The sequence below is a fragment of the Colossoma macropomum genome, unplaced genomic scaffold (assembly GCF_904425465.1).
Source record: "Colossoma macropomum unplaced genomic scaffold, Colossoma_macropomum, whole genome shotgun sequence".
Classification (NCBI taxonomy): domain Eukaryota; kingdom Metazoa; phylum Chordata; class Actinopteri; order Characiformes; family Serrasalmidae; genus Colossoma; species Colossoma macropomum.
In genome coordinates, this window is record NW_023494801.1 from 18282953 (window position 1) to 18295432 (window position 12480).

Here is a 12480-nt window from a genome sequence, read left to right on the forward strand (position 1 = left end):
GCATGTGAAGGATGAAGCGCGTGGCGTGGCTCTTGCGGAGATTGGAATTCTCCCGGTCCTTCCTGGTGGGCTGGGCCCCCAGATGAAACTCGCGGAAGTCCTCCAGGACTTTACCGACCACAGACATCGCGAATCGGTGGGGAACCTTGGGCGGCCTGCCCTTCGGTGAAGGCCTTCGTGCGGTGGATGTCGAGGTACCGGGGCGGGCCTCTGACTCACCCGGGTCGGGCGATGGGGGCGGCGGTGGTGGTCGCGGTGGGGGCGGCGGTGGTGGTCGCGGTGGCGATGGCGAACGGCTCGCTGTAGGAGGCTCGGTGGCGTCGGAGGTGGTGTCGGGGTCGGCGGCGCACGCTCTCACGGTCGTGCCCAGATCCAACTCGCTCACCAGGGCCGGTGTTGGTGCGCGGGACCTGAGCTCCCTAAGCCCCTGTATGATGCACTCGCGCTTGGCCTCGTTTAGCATCTGCTCCCGGTCCTTCCCCACAATCTTGTGGGTCTTGGACAGGTGCCGATCTAACCTGGCCAGCCGCGCTTTGTCACATACGGGGCAGCTCAAGCGTCCCTTGAACCTCCCGGTAGCGAGAGCAAGGAGGAGCGCCAGCTCTTCCTTGTTTTCCACCCGGTGCCGGCGAGTGAGGTGATGGGTCATGACCATGAACGTGTGTCCGCAGATCGGGCATTCCCTCTGCAAAAAGCAGGGCGTAAAAACCTCCACTTGGAGCACAGAAAAACCAACAGCAAAGAGAGAGACCACGCGGCGTGTGTCTGTGTGCTGCTTACCCACCATCTTGCCTGGAGGCCGGGCTAAGGGAGGTGCGCACGAAAAACCTCGCCTTAAGTGGAGGTGGCCTTGGGCCGAGGCGGAGCCACGGGCCAGATGTGTGACAAGCTGCACCTGGCTCCTCCGCCCGTTACACCTCGCGCCGGCATTCCTAGTGCCGGTCCCTAACCTTAAACTCAATCCAAACCTGATCCTAACCCTGTCCCTGACCCAAACTCTAACCTTAGCCTCAACCCAAAACCTAATCCTAACCCTCATATGTTTGTAAAATCTTACTGAGAGTCTGTTGAGTGTTTGTTTCATCCTAAAGGGACCACTCAAAATAAAGTGTCACCAAATAATGATATAATAAAATAATCAACTGACCAAACTTAAGGTTAAATCCCACTTTAACAAATGTATTCATCAAGCAATGCTTTTAAACATTGTCCCAAACATTTCTTGTCTGGATAAACTTACAATAGAACATGTTACGTATAAAATATTTCACATATAACACATAAATCTTTTTGACCAAACAAATCAAACATCCTTTTTGCACAAAACTGTACTCTGCTGAATTGATTTGCTTTTTCACTTCCCATCCATCCATTTTCTCACACTGTGGGTCTTATAGACCTGGATAAGTAAGCAGAACTGAAAAAAGTAGTTGTCTTAATATTTTTAAGTTTATAAAATCAAAAGTTAATTGTTTGTAGTGTTGAGTTCATGTTTAGTTACACATATATTTAATTGCATAATACTCTAATACTAACTCCGGTTTCCTCCCACAGTCCAAAGACATGCAGTCAGGCCAATTGGACTTGTTAAATTGCCCCTAGGTGTGAGTGTGTGTGTGATTGTGTGTGTATATCTGTCTGTCTGCCTTGCGATGGACTGGCGACCTGTCCAGGGTGTATCCTGCCTTCCGCCCAATGACAGCTGGGATAGGCTCTAGCACCCCACCGCAACCCAGAAGGATAAGCGGTTTAGATGATGTATGTATGTATGTATGTATGTATGTATGTATGTATAATACTAGAAAAGTGTTTTTAAAATTTTCAGTTGATGCAACTCAATGTTTATTATCATTCAGTATATTTCTATTAATAGAATTTTAACCTTTGAAGTAATAACAATTCAAAATTACTTAAATATTGTCTTACGGATGCCATGTGTAAGATTTATTGGTATCTAGCAGTGAGGTTGCAGGGTGCAACCAACTGAATATCCCTACCTCACCCCTCCATTTCCAAGCACGTAGTAGAACCTACGGTGGCCGTCATGTTTTTGCTTATTTGACGATGAGGATTCATTCTCCCTTGATTTTTCTTGTGCTAAATAGCAAGGATGATCCTCAGTTTTTAAAAAAAATTTAATTCTCCAACTTCTCACAACACAGCACCATCAGCAATCACTAACTCGTCTTCTTTCTATGTGTTTTAACTGGTGCTACAGCACCACCAAATTTAAGCTACTGCTTCAACGCAAAAACAATACTGTAGAGACATGATGGCATAACATTGTGTCCTCTGTTGGAAGAGGACCCGATCTCTATGTAGATATGAAGGGCTCATTCTAAGCTAACGAAAACACAGTAGTTTCATGTTTGTAGTTGCAGCTGATTATACACTGATTTTGTATACAATACTCCATTTCTGATAATCTTACACATGGTACCTTTAAACCAGTTAAGCACAATTTACTCAAAAGTACATGTTATGAATGAATGCATTGATATAATCCTTCGGCTGATGATAATAGTGAATGAACAGTGGTATCAAAGAAAAAAAAAATGTCTACAAAAAAATAAGAATCACTCATTTTAAAGGATCCTATTAATTTTGCATGTTTGTACTAGCCTAACCAGAAGCTGAGGAGACATTAGCTCCAGTTATTTACCTTCTCAAATTCAAGAGGCTTTATTGTCATTTCAGCACTATACAAGTACAGTGAAATGACTCTACACAGTCCGGTTAATGGATTTTAACATTGGGGTTTACAGTGCACAAGTAAGCAAATAAGGAGAAATACTAAAGCAGGGTGCAATGCAAGGTAAAATCTTAAAAACTAAAAAGGCTGTGAGAACGTGAATATGAAATAAGTTTTTTTTTTAATTTTCGCTGGAACTATGAGGCTAATGGAGCTAACAACTAATGGAAGCTTATACAGAATGAATTAAATTTGGGCAAACTGCATAAGTAAACCGTTACACACTGCCTCAAAATGTACTGAAGCACTTAAAGTCCTAGACTTATTACATACTAAAGCTTCTTGTTCAGTCACTACAGGGACTTCAGTGCTAACTGGTTGAGCTGTTCTTAGGTTATAGAAGTGTGTACTAAAACTGGCCATTTGAGAGGTTAATTTATCTCAATTAGACAATTAGAATTAGCATAGAGGCTTGGACACAATAGACACCAGTACAGACAAACGGCTCCAGGATGGCCGATAGTATTGTTTTTAGCTATGTGATGTACTTTTTCTCCATTTTTATAGAGATCAGTGTGTCATACAGTGTCCACGATTGCATGAGTAACTCCATTTGAGATTACTTAACAACTTAATGCAGTTTGAGGTACGAGTGTAATGATTTAGGGCATGCAGTCTGGGTGATAGTAGGTGGTTATAACCTTCCACTTGTTAGCCACATTAGCCTTGTACAGGGGAGCCTAGCTTTTGTCCTCATGTAAAATATGCCTTAAAACAACCTTTCTGATTATAGATTTTAATAAGCAACCAATTTTGTGTGTGTGTGTCTTAAAGCAGAATGAAGAAATTTTCTGCACTACATAGAAATAGTATCCTCTGTATTAACTTTGGCTCTGAAAAAACTGACATCATACATAACATCATATATAAACTAAGATGTAAATAAATAAGATGAAACTACCAGCACCACATGAAAAAGATCTATTTGAATTGAACAGCATGTTTATTGAAACCACACACAGGAATCCAAACAAGGTTTTCAACAACAAAGCAGAAACTACAAAGAGCCAGCAAAATATCAGACACTGGTCAAAACAACCACGATTGCAACCAACATACTAAATTACGTCTTTCATGATGTCAAAACTGTCAAGACTGTCAAAACGCCCAAATATCAAGTTACATTATCCTTAGAGTTGATTTGATAAACTGTTTATTTAGATATTTAGCTAGCTCATAATGAATGGCTAACACCAGCAGGCTAGTTAGCTCTGTATCATTCATGACCATTTCCACTTGCGTCATACTGACTCACATCTTAATTTATCATGGGCATTTTCCATGATCTCTGACATAAACTTTCAACAAAAAAACAAATGACTCACCAAAAATATTACACTGCCCAGAATAGATATCAAAAGGAATGCTGCCAAGGCTTGAGGAAATTACAAAGTGCACCACTTTTCTAACTGATTGTGGAGTTTCTTGGCTACTTTCACATTACAAACACACGACATGCATTACTATGCATTACTAGGGAGACTGGGTGAGTGGACACTGCTGAAGCAGGACTTATCATTGGCTGAATGGACTGTAGGTTGAACTTGAGATGCGTTAAACAGACAGTTTGTTTCATGCACACACTTTAGAACAGAGTCTTTGCAGTTTTCCTATGAAAACAGTTATAGAGATTTTTGAAATCTGAGCTGGAAGACTCTGCCGTCCCAACTTTTACTCCCAGAATGGGGTTCCGGTGTGTTCCGGCCCATTTCCAGTCCTGGCCTACAAGAAGTTCCAGTACAAAAATAATAAGCAAACTTCAGACACCAGACATTTCTTTGCTGTTCCACTATGTTTGGGGTAAAAGGAAAATAAATCTGGTATAACTAGCATAATTATTTGTTAAACTCTTTCTTTAAACACTGGCGCAGCTAAGTTGGAAAGTTTATATATCATCTTTTAATGCCTTCTTATCCCTCATTTTTCATCTATCATTTTCTTTGATCCCAAAATAAGTTTTCAAGATTACTGTGACTGTTTTGTGTGGCAACAGCAATAACCCCAGTTACTGTAACTCCTAGATAAAAGCAGATAGAGGTACGTATAGGTCTGACTCGTGCACAGAGGAATGTTTTTCAGCTCCTTCACTATAAACACCCAAAAATACAGTGTTTGGAAGAGGTGTTTCAGAGATTGTAATCAACTCCCTGCTCCTCTGTTATTTTTAAACCCTCTGTTTGTAACAGTCAGTCCCTGTTTAAGGTCATGGAGCAGACGTTCACACTTCGACGTGGGATGCATTAGAGTGTGATTACATTTATGCGATGCATTATGATGTGTAATTTTCCTCATTCTCAGAAGGAGGAGGCGGTCTCTCGGCGTTAACCTTCAGGCACGCAGTAGCGATCGACGTTTTGGGATTAAATGAGTGCCCTTTTTGTAATGCCAGCATCAGAGCTGGAAAACGTATCAATATCTCGTAGCAAATGTTCCTATTTGGTTTAGAAATGAGATACGGCCACTAGAACGGGCCTCAGCTGTTTTGGCTCTGAATTTAACAATACTTGCGTAATCACCATCTGAGTTTTAAAGACTTTAATTAACCTGAAAAGAAAGGAATTTCAAAGACAAGAATTAGACGTCTTTAGACAAAAAACATTTTTCCACTGTCCCCAGTTTATGACAGTAGGACTAACAAGAAGTAAGTTCACTGATAGTCATCGCCAACCACTTCTTTTTGAACTGGTGGCCTGGATAGAACAGACAGTGTGCGTCAGACGTTTACTAATGGATGAAAAACAGAAATATTGAAGACGTATCCAGAATATTTTCACAACTGACGTTTTCAGACTGATCTCTGGTCTCTGTTGGCACAGTGGAGGGCATAAATGCATGCTGAGCATATGTTTGGCAAGGTAGACGTAATAAGCAACCTGTTTCTGCCACGGGCGGCTTCACAAAAGAGTCTTTCATGTAGCAGAGAAATACGTTCAGGAATGTTCTCCAGGGGATTATGGAAAGTAGACGGAATGAGAGAGAGAGAGTATGAGGTCAAAAGAGCAGCAGTAACAAACAGATTAGTGGGTGTGAACTTCATCCATCTCATCCAAATCTTCCTTTCAAACAAAGATGAGAGGAAATAAACTTCTCATGATCCGTCTGTTTATGTACAATTCGGGCTTCTTCTAGAGCAGAGGATCTACACAAAAGCTCAAAAATGCATCTATGAGCTGTCCTGGCACCAACCTCAAAACACTTTGCCTCTATGCTAGAACAATGATGACTCACTTTTTGGGTCACTTGCATACATGAGCCCATGCTAAAGGCTTCTGATAGAAACATCTGCAATTTGGCATTAATTCCACCTAAATATGAATTCAAAAGCTGAGGGGAAAATGGAAGTGTACCCATTGACCTGATCAGTAAGTGTACTCCAGATACCATCAACTGGGGTCCAAATAAGGTGGGACTCTCATTCCCTCCACTTTCCATAATCCCCAGTGTGTTTCATCCTGACATCTCAGAACACGGGTTTCAAAGCAAGAGGGCCGTAACTCTGGCCAAAAGAGACAAATGTTGCATCCCTGAAATTTATGGATATGGACTTTTAAAAATTAGCGTTCCTGGAAGGTTCTTGGCTTGGACACACAGTTGTAGGAAAACCTTATTTGCTGTAGAACCGTTAAACTTTTTAAACTTTAAAAACATTCTTCACACTCACATGTCCAGTGTAATTTCCAGAAGGGTGGAATAACTATAATCCCCCAGTAATTAATTTTGATGATAACTTAAGGGTTTTATTTCACAATACTGTGTATCTATTTTTAACAATTTTGGATAAAACACATTTTTTAAAAGAGTAACAGGAAAACATTTTTGTTCTCTAATAAATGTGGCATTAATTATAACATAGCATCAATATTTCTCAAGTCCACTACCAACAACATAAATCATAAAAAGGAACATTCTTAAAAGTGGTTTATAATGTGTTTAGGAATGAAACTCTTCAAATATTTGGTAATAAAGTCCAAAGAAAAGATGAGCTGCTTCTCTAACTTTGATAGACCAACCATTAAAGCTATGACATATTGACAAATGACATAAGTTGCCTATTTTTAATATTTTTGCATATTTCTAAAAGCTGTTTAATAGGTTTTACTATTTCTTCCCTGTAGCTACATGTCCTAGACCCCTATAGATGGTCCTGTTCAGCTCCTCCAAAGTTCATCACAAAGTCGCACCACTTAAAAAATGGTTAAAGCAGTGGTTCTTAAATTGGTCCTCGGGACCCTCCAGATGGACCACAATTTTGCTCTGTTCCTACATGTTAGGAGTTGGGACTGTCTACGTCCCTAGGTATAGATTTAAGAACCACTGCTTTAATGACTAGCCATTAAAAGGTTCTTTAGGGAACCAAAAGTTGTTCTTTTTTGTCATCTTTACAAAGAACCCATTTCTGACACCTTTATTTTTAAGAGTGGGGAAGGAAGGGAGAACCACGTTTAAAAACTTGTTAGTAGATTTTTTCATTTTGTTATTAAGCTATTCTAAGTTGTTATTAAGCTGTTATTATTAATTTATTTGCTTTTAAAAACAATGCATTCATCTTTGCACTAATTTAAGATGAAAATGGGGTAATTATCTTTAAAAACTAACTGAACTGCACTAAGAACATATTTGCTGTAGTACCTTTACATTACATGGAGGCTCTTTAAACTTTAAAAATGTTCCTCACACTCACACATCCACAGATGTAATTTCCAGGGGGGTGGAATAATCATAACTCTGTCATAGAATTAAAAAATAATAAATTTTCACTATAACTGAAGGATTTTAGTTCTCACGAATGTGAATAAAAACAGATTTACCAATCCCTAATTGCAGCTTTAAGTGTCAAGATAAATCTAAAATATCTGAGAGTCAATAGGGCTGTCCCATTAATTTGAAGTCAATAAAAATAGGTTTAAAAATCCCTGATTGTGCCCCAAACTATGAAGGTAAGTTAAGGTTATAGGTGTTGAGTTTCTGCAGCTGTTACATTAAAGTTCCTTTATATAATGTAATATAGCCTGAGCTAATAAACCCACGGACTTCAGAAGCCTTCGGTGACTGAATTTCCTTTCACTCTAATCCTCAGGCATCCTCTTAGTCTCAAGAATCTTTTCAAATGGGCCAGAAACCCAATAAACTTCTTACCTAAAGAAACCTTTTGTGTCTGCCACGTAGAAAGAGAAAAAGCACTTGAGACCAGCATCTCAGGTCTTTGAGAACGGTGGTGTAAATGTCAAGAGTGAAATTTTTATTTGAGATTAAGATGGAAAGGTTGTATGATATAACATCTTCATGGGCACTGTGAAGGACATTGAAGGGGAGTGAGGCTTTGAAGTTTCAACTGTTCCCTCCACAATCTCCCATAAACCTTTGGTTCAGACATTGCCCAGCCCTTAACCAAGAAATGTAACAGAAAATTTCATCTCTCTTCAAATATTATACCACATCAAAAGCCTGTCCTTTATGACGATGAAAGAGGGACGTCAAGGTCTCTCAGGAGGACGAAGGCGTTATTGAGTGAGCTCCAGCTGTCTTGACTGTGGAAATCTATAGCTCCAAAAATATTACAGGACCAAAATGAAAGCTCCCCCTTGAACTAATTTATATGTTCCTTTTTCACAGTCATGATGTTAGCAACTGGAAGTAACTACATAATAGCTGCTAATGACCCTGTTGAGTGATGTATGCCAAACAAAAACACAGCCCTCTCAGCTGATACAGGCTCTATATTGCTTCCATTGCACTAAATGGCTGTGAACCAGCCACTGTTTTCTAGTGTTTCTATATTGTAGTTAAAGCAGCCAAGATGCTAGGGGTGAGAAAATAACTGATTCTTAGATGTCTGATGATTCTTGAAAAGAAGGAGAAGCTATCTGTCTAACAGACTATTCCAAAAAGAGTCACAGTTGGTCTTTATTTTAAATATTTACTTAAGACTGTAGCTGACAGTTTCCTAAAGTGACATACAGTCTGAAGAACATTATCAGCATTTTACATACAGCTTAACCCCTTCAAATCCCAGGCTTATTTTATTTTAAGGCTTATTGTTCAGTAATTGCAGGGTCTCCAGTGCAAACTGGTTGAGATATTCCTAGGTTATAGAAGTGTGTACTAAAACTTTGGGCCTGCCAGCTTTTTAAGGGGTTAAGTGTAGATACACAATTTTTTAGCTTCTTACAGGTTTCTCTGAATTCCAGAGAATCTTTGGTAAAACAATCAAAAAAACACCTTTTTTTTAATACATATGTAAAGCATATGGACTTGACATAGCTTTGGAACTCAAAATTGTGTTGTGGTCTGAGGTTTCTCTGGTGCAATTAGCACATAAGTTGTTTGTATGCATCACTTCAAGAGAACAAACAATGGCGAATGGATATGTTTGTAATAACAACTTTCAAAACGAAAGGTGAAATAGTCTTTAAAAAAGTTACTTATTATTATGTAATGTGTAATTTCCATTAAAGATTCTATTAAAACATATGGCCTACATGTTATAAAAATCATAATGTAGGCTATAGAAATCAAAAATGGAAATGCATCACAAATGTTTTTGTTTTGTTTGTTTTTTGCTCTTTGTATGATATTTTAGCACAACAGAGTGTTCATGTTGTTGGAAGAAAACCTTGTATCTCCAAAATGATAACTTCACAGGAGAAGGAAAAACATACATTAGGTTTAATGTAAGTCAATGGAACCAGACTTTGGGCATTTTGGCCATTTTGGGCCATTTCTTTGGGTCCATCCATCTTGAAATTACACAATATAAAGGACAGGATATATATATATATGGTATTAGAACAAAAGGTTAAGTTTACTAGTCCAGCAGCAAGCTTATGGACCCTCTCCACTCCAAGGTAATTGAGGAAAGGGTAAGAATCAATTTATATGTTGGCACTAGATTGGACTTGAATTGAATCATGAGGTATCTAGAGATTCCCACTTCTTCAATACATGTATAATGTCTACAGTTTGCTAATTTGCAAAGCTAATATAGCCAAAAAGTAATGGAAGCTACTAGTTATTATGTTAACATCAGGCAAACTGCATAACTTAATCCTCACACAGTTGCCTCACGTCACATCAAGTTGTTAAGTAATCCCAAGTTAATTAAACTCACACAGTTTCCAAAGCTGTATGGCAAATGAGTGTATGTTGTCTAGTTAAAATCATCACCAGTAAGTAAATTTGTTTTTGGACTAAAACATTGCTTTAACCCTTTTTCAGAGTAGCCATAAAACACTTTTTCTGCCTGTCCCTCAGCTGAACTATGCCTTTTTTTCTTTGATAACAGTGATGGAGTATTTTTGTAGACTAGCAAGCAAGTTGACATTTATGAAAGTGTTTTTATTGTGTTTCATTTTTGTTGTGGCAGTTGTTTGTGATTTTTTTTAATATTAAGAAAACTGCAGTTTTTATTTCTGCATGGATTCTTTATGGAGAGATGTGAATTGTTTTCACAGCAGGGATCACTCAACCCCGCCTTTCATCCCTCATTGCTCACTAGCAGCTCAAAGCAGAGTCACAATACTTTTAGCCTCAGATAGCCAACACTGTCCCATCTGATAACAGAGTTGTGAAGGAATGTTCTTTTATTTGATTACATTAACTGTAAAAACGGCAGAAACAGGCTAACAAATCTAGATCTGATGATCACATTTTTTCGTTTGGCTACAAGAGTATGTGTGTATCTATACTCAGCTCTCTGGTGTAACTCTCGTGTCTCACATCTTTCAAGACTTGGCTGACATGACACCATCTGTTTGTCTTTTTTGGCTGTTGTCGAATTTCTTCCCTTAATTTACGCGGCCTGCTTGCTTTGCTTATCTTCCACTCTAAATAATTTAGGGCTAGCTCCCAAATTTGGAGCGTTTGTGGAGATATTTGAATCAGGGGAATGGAGCCTGCTGGAGAGCAGAAGATGACAAGTGCTCTCAAAGTAACGGGAGATGATGATTTGGCCCTTCTGGGGATGGACAAGAACAGCACGCCTGGCCAGAGGTCCGGGCCTGAACAGCAGACAACACAGCTTGGCTGAGAAAATGTGTCTAAATCTTGTCGGATCCTGTTTTGTTCTCTCTGTGTTTAGCTCCCAAATTGGTGATGATTGGGATCTCATGGATGTTTGGAAAGTCATCCTGTAAATATGAAGAGGGAGTCATCCTCTCAGGTCACGGCAGCTGGATTTTATATTATATAATGTCACGGGTGGGGAGGTGGAAACTGCTCCCCTGTCTCTCAGCTGTGCTCTGTTGAAACAGGAGAACAAACATATTTACTGGGGCCAAGATATTATCTTCCCTTATGAAAATGGAATATATTATTATATGTTGTTGGTAAATTCAAATATTTTGGATTCATAGAATATATTTAACATAATACTTTTTATATGGATATTTTCTCTATTTTTAGACAATTTGCCTTCAGGTTCTGATGTTGTAATAAATTCTAATGTCCATTTAAATGGACTGCCAGCAGGCCCAAAGTTTTATTACACTCTTCTATAACATAAGAAGAGCTTAACCACTTTGCACTGAAGTCCCTGTAATTACTGAATAATAAGCCTTAGCTATGTAACAAACCTGAGATTTTAAAGGGTTACATTGCAACACAGTGTCCAAGTGAAGACGCTGCAAACTGGTGTAAATGGCCAACTCAAATACATTAGTTATTTAATGTGAGTGTTATTATGAAATCCTTTCTTCAAATTTCTAGTGCAAACCTGGTTCATCAAAGGTAATATGGTGGTTAGTTTTATGTGAATTCTTGTTTAAGCCCTCAAACTTCATGGGTGGTCATATATATGTGTATATAATTTTGTGCATGAATAAAATATTTTCCGTATAACTGTTTTCAGATTAACTAGGACACTGTTGGCTCTCTGTGTGTGAACTGTTGTGACTCTGTGTTGAGCTGCTAGTGAGCAATGAGGTGTGAAAAAGGAGGAGTTCAACCCAAAACATTTCAAAGTGTGAAATCAATTCACACTTCTCCACAAAGACAAAAGAAAAAGACCAGTTTGCTTTAAATTTTGTTTTATTTCCCATCATACAAATTTATTCCATCAACGTTGCTAAAGAACAGCAGTGCATAGTGCTAAAACCGATGGATCTGCAAAAAAAGCAGAAATAGCATTTCATGGCTACTGTGGAAAGTTGACTGCAGGGAATGAGATAACTGGTGACTAAATGACCACGCTGCCTTTGACTAATACCTTCCGAGACAAAAGAACTATGCAGAGAATGCTTATTTAATAGTTGTTTTGTTACACTGAGACACATTGGTGTCTTTTGGCTGTATTCCATGTCAATGTCCTTGAGAATGGTCCACCCCCCAAATAATGGTGGTCCTGTAGGAATCCTGAGCATTGATGAACAGGCTAGGGGGAACAAATCATGCAGAGAAACAGTGGACTACAATCTGTAATTGTGGAAATGCAGAATGCATCTATATGGTAAGTAGACATCATAAAATGGACAATAAGTGTAGACACAAGGTAATCAGTGAGTGAGTAGCCTAGCATTAGAAGCGTCCTCATGATAAATTATGCCATGTATCAGAGAACAGTAATACAACAAGTATACAATAAGATTGAAACTGTGGTCATGTTCTACCTAATCTAATATTATTTATTCCATTGTTTTGCCACGTTGGAAAGCACAGGACACACAGTGAGTCATGACCTCATGCGAGACAGCATTCTTTGGATCATGTTTGGTGATGTGCTCTTGTGAAATTGT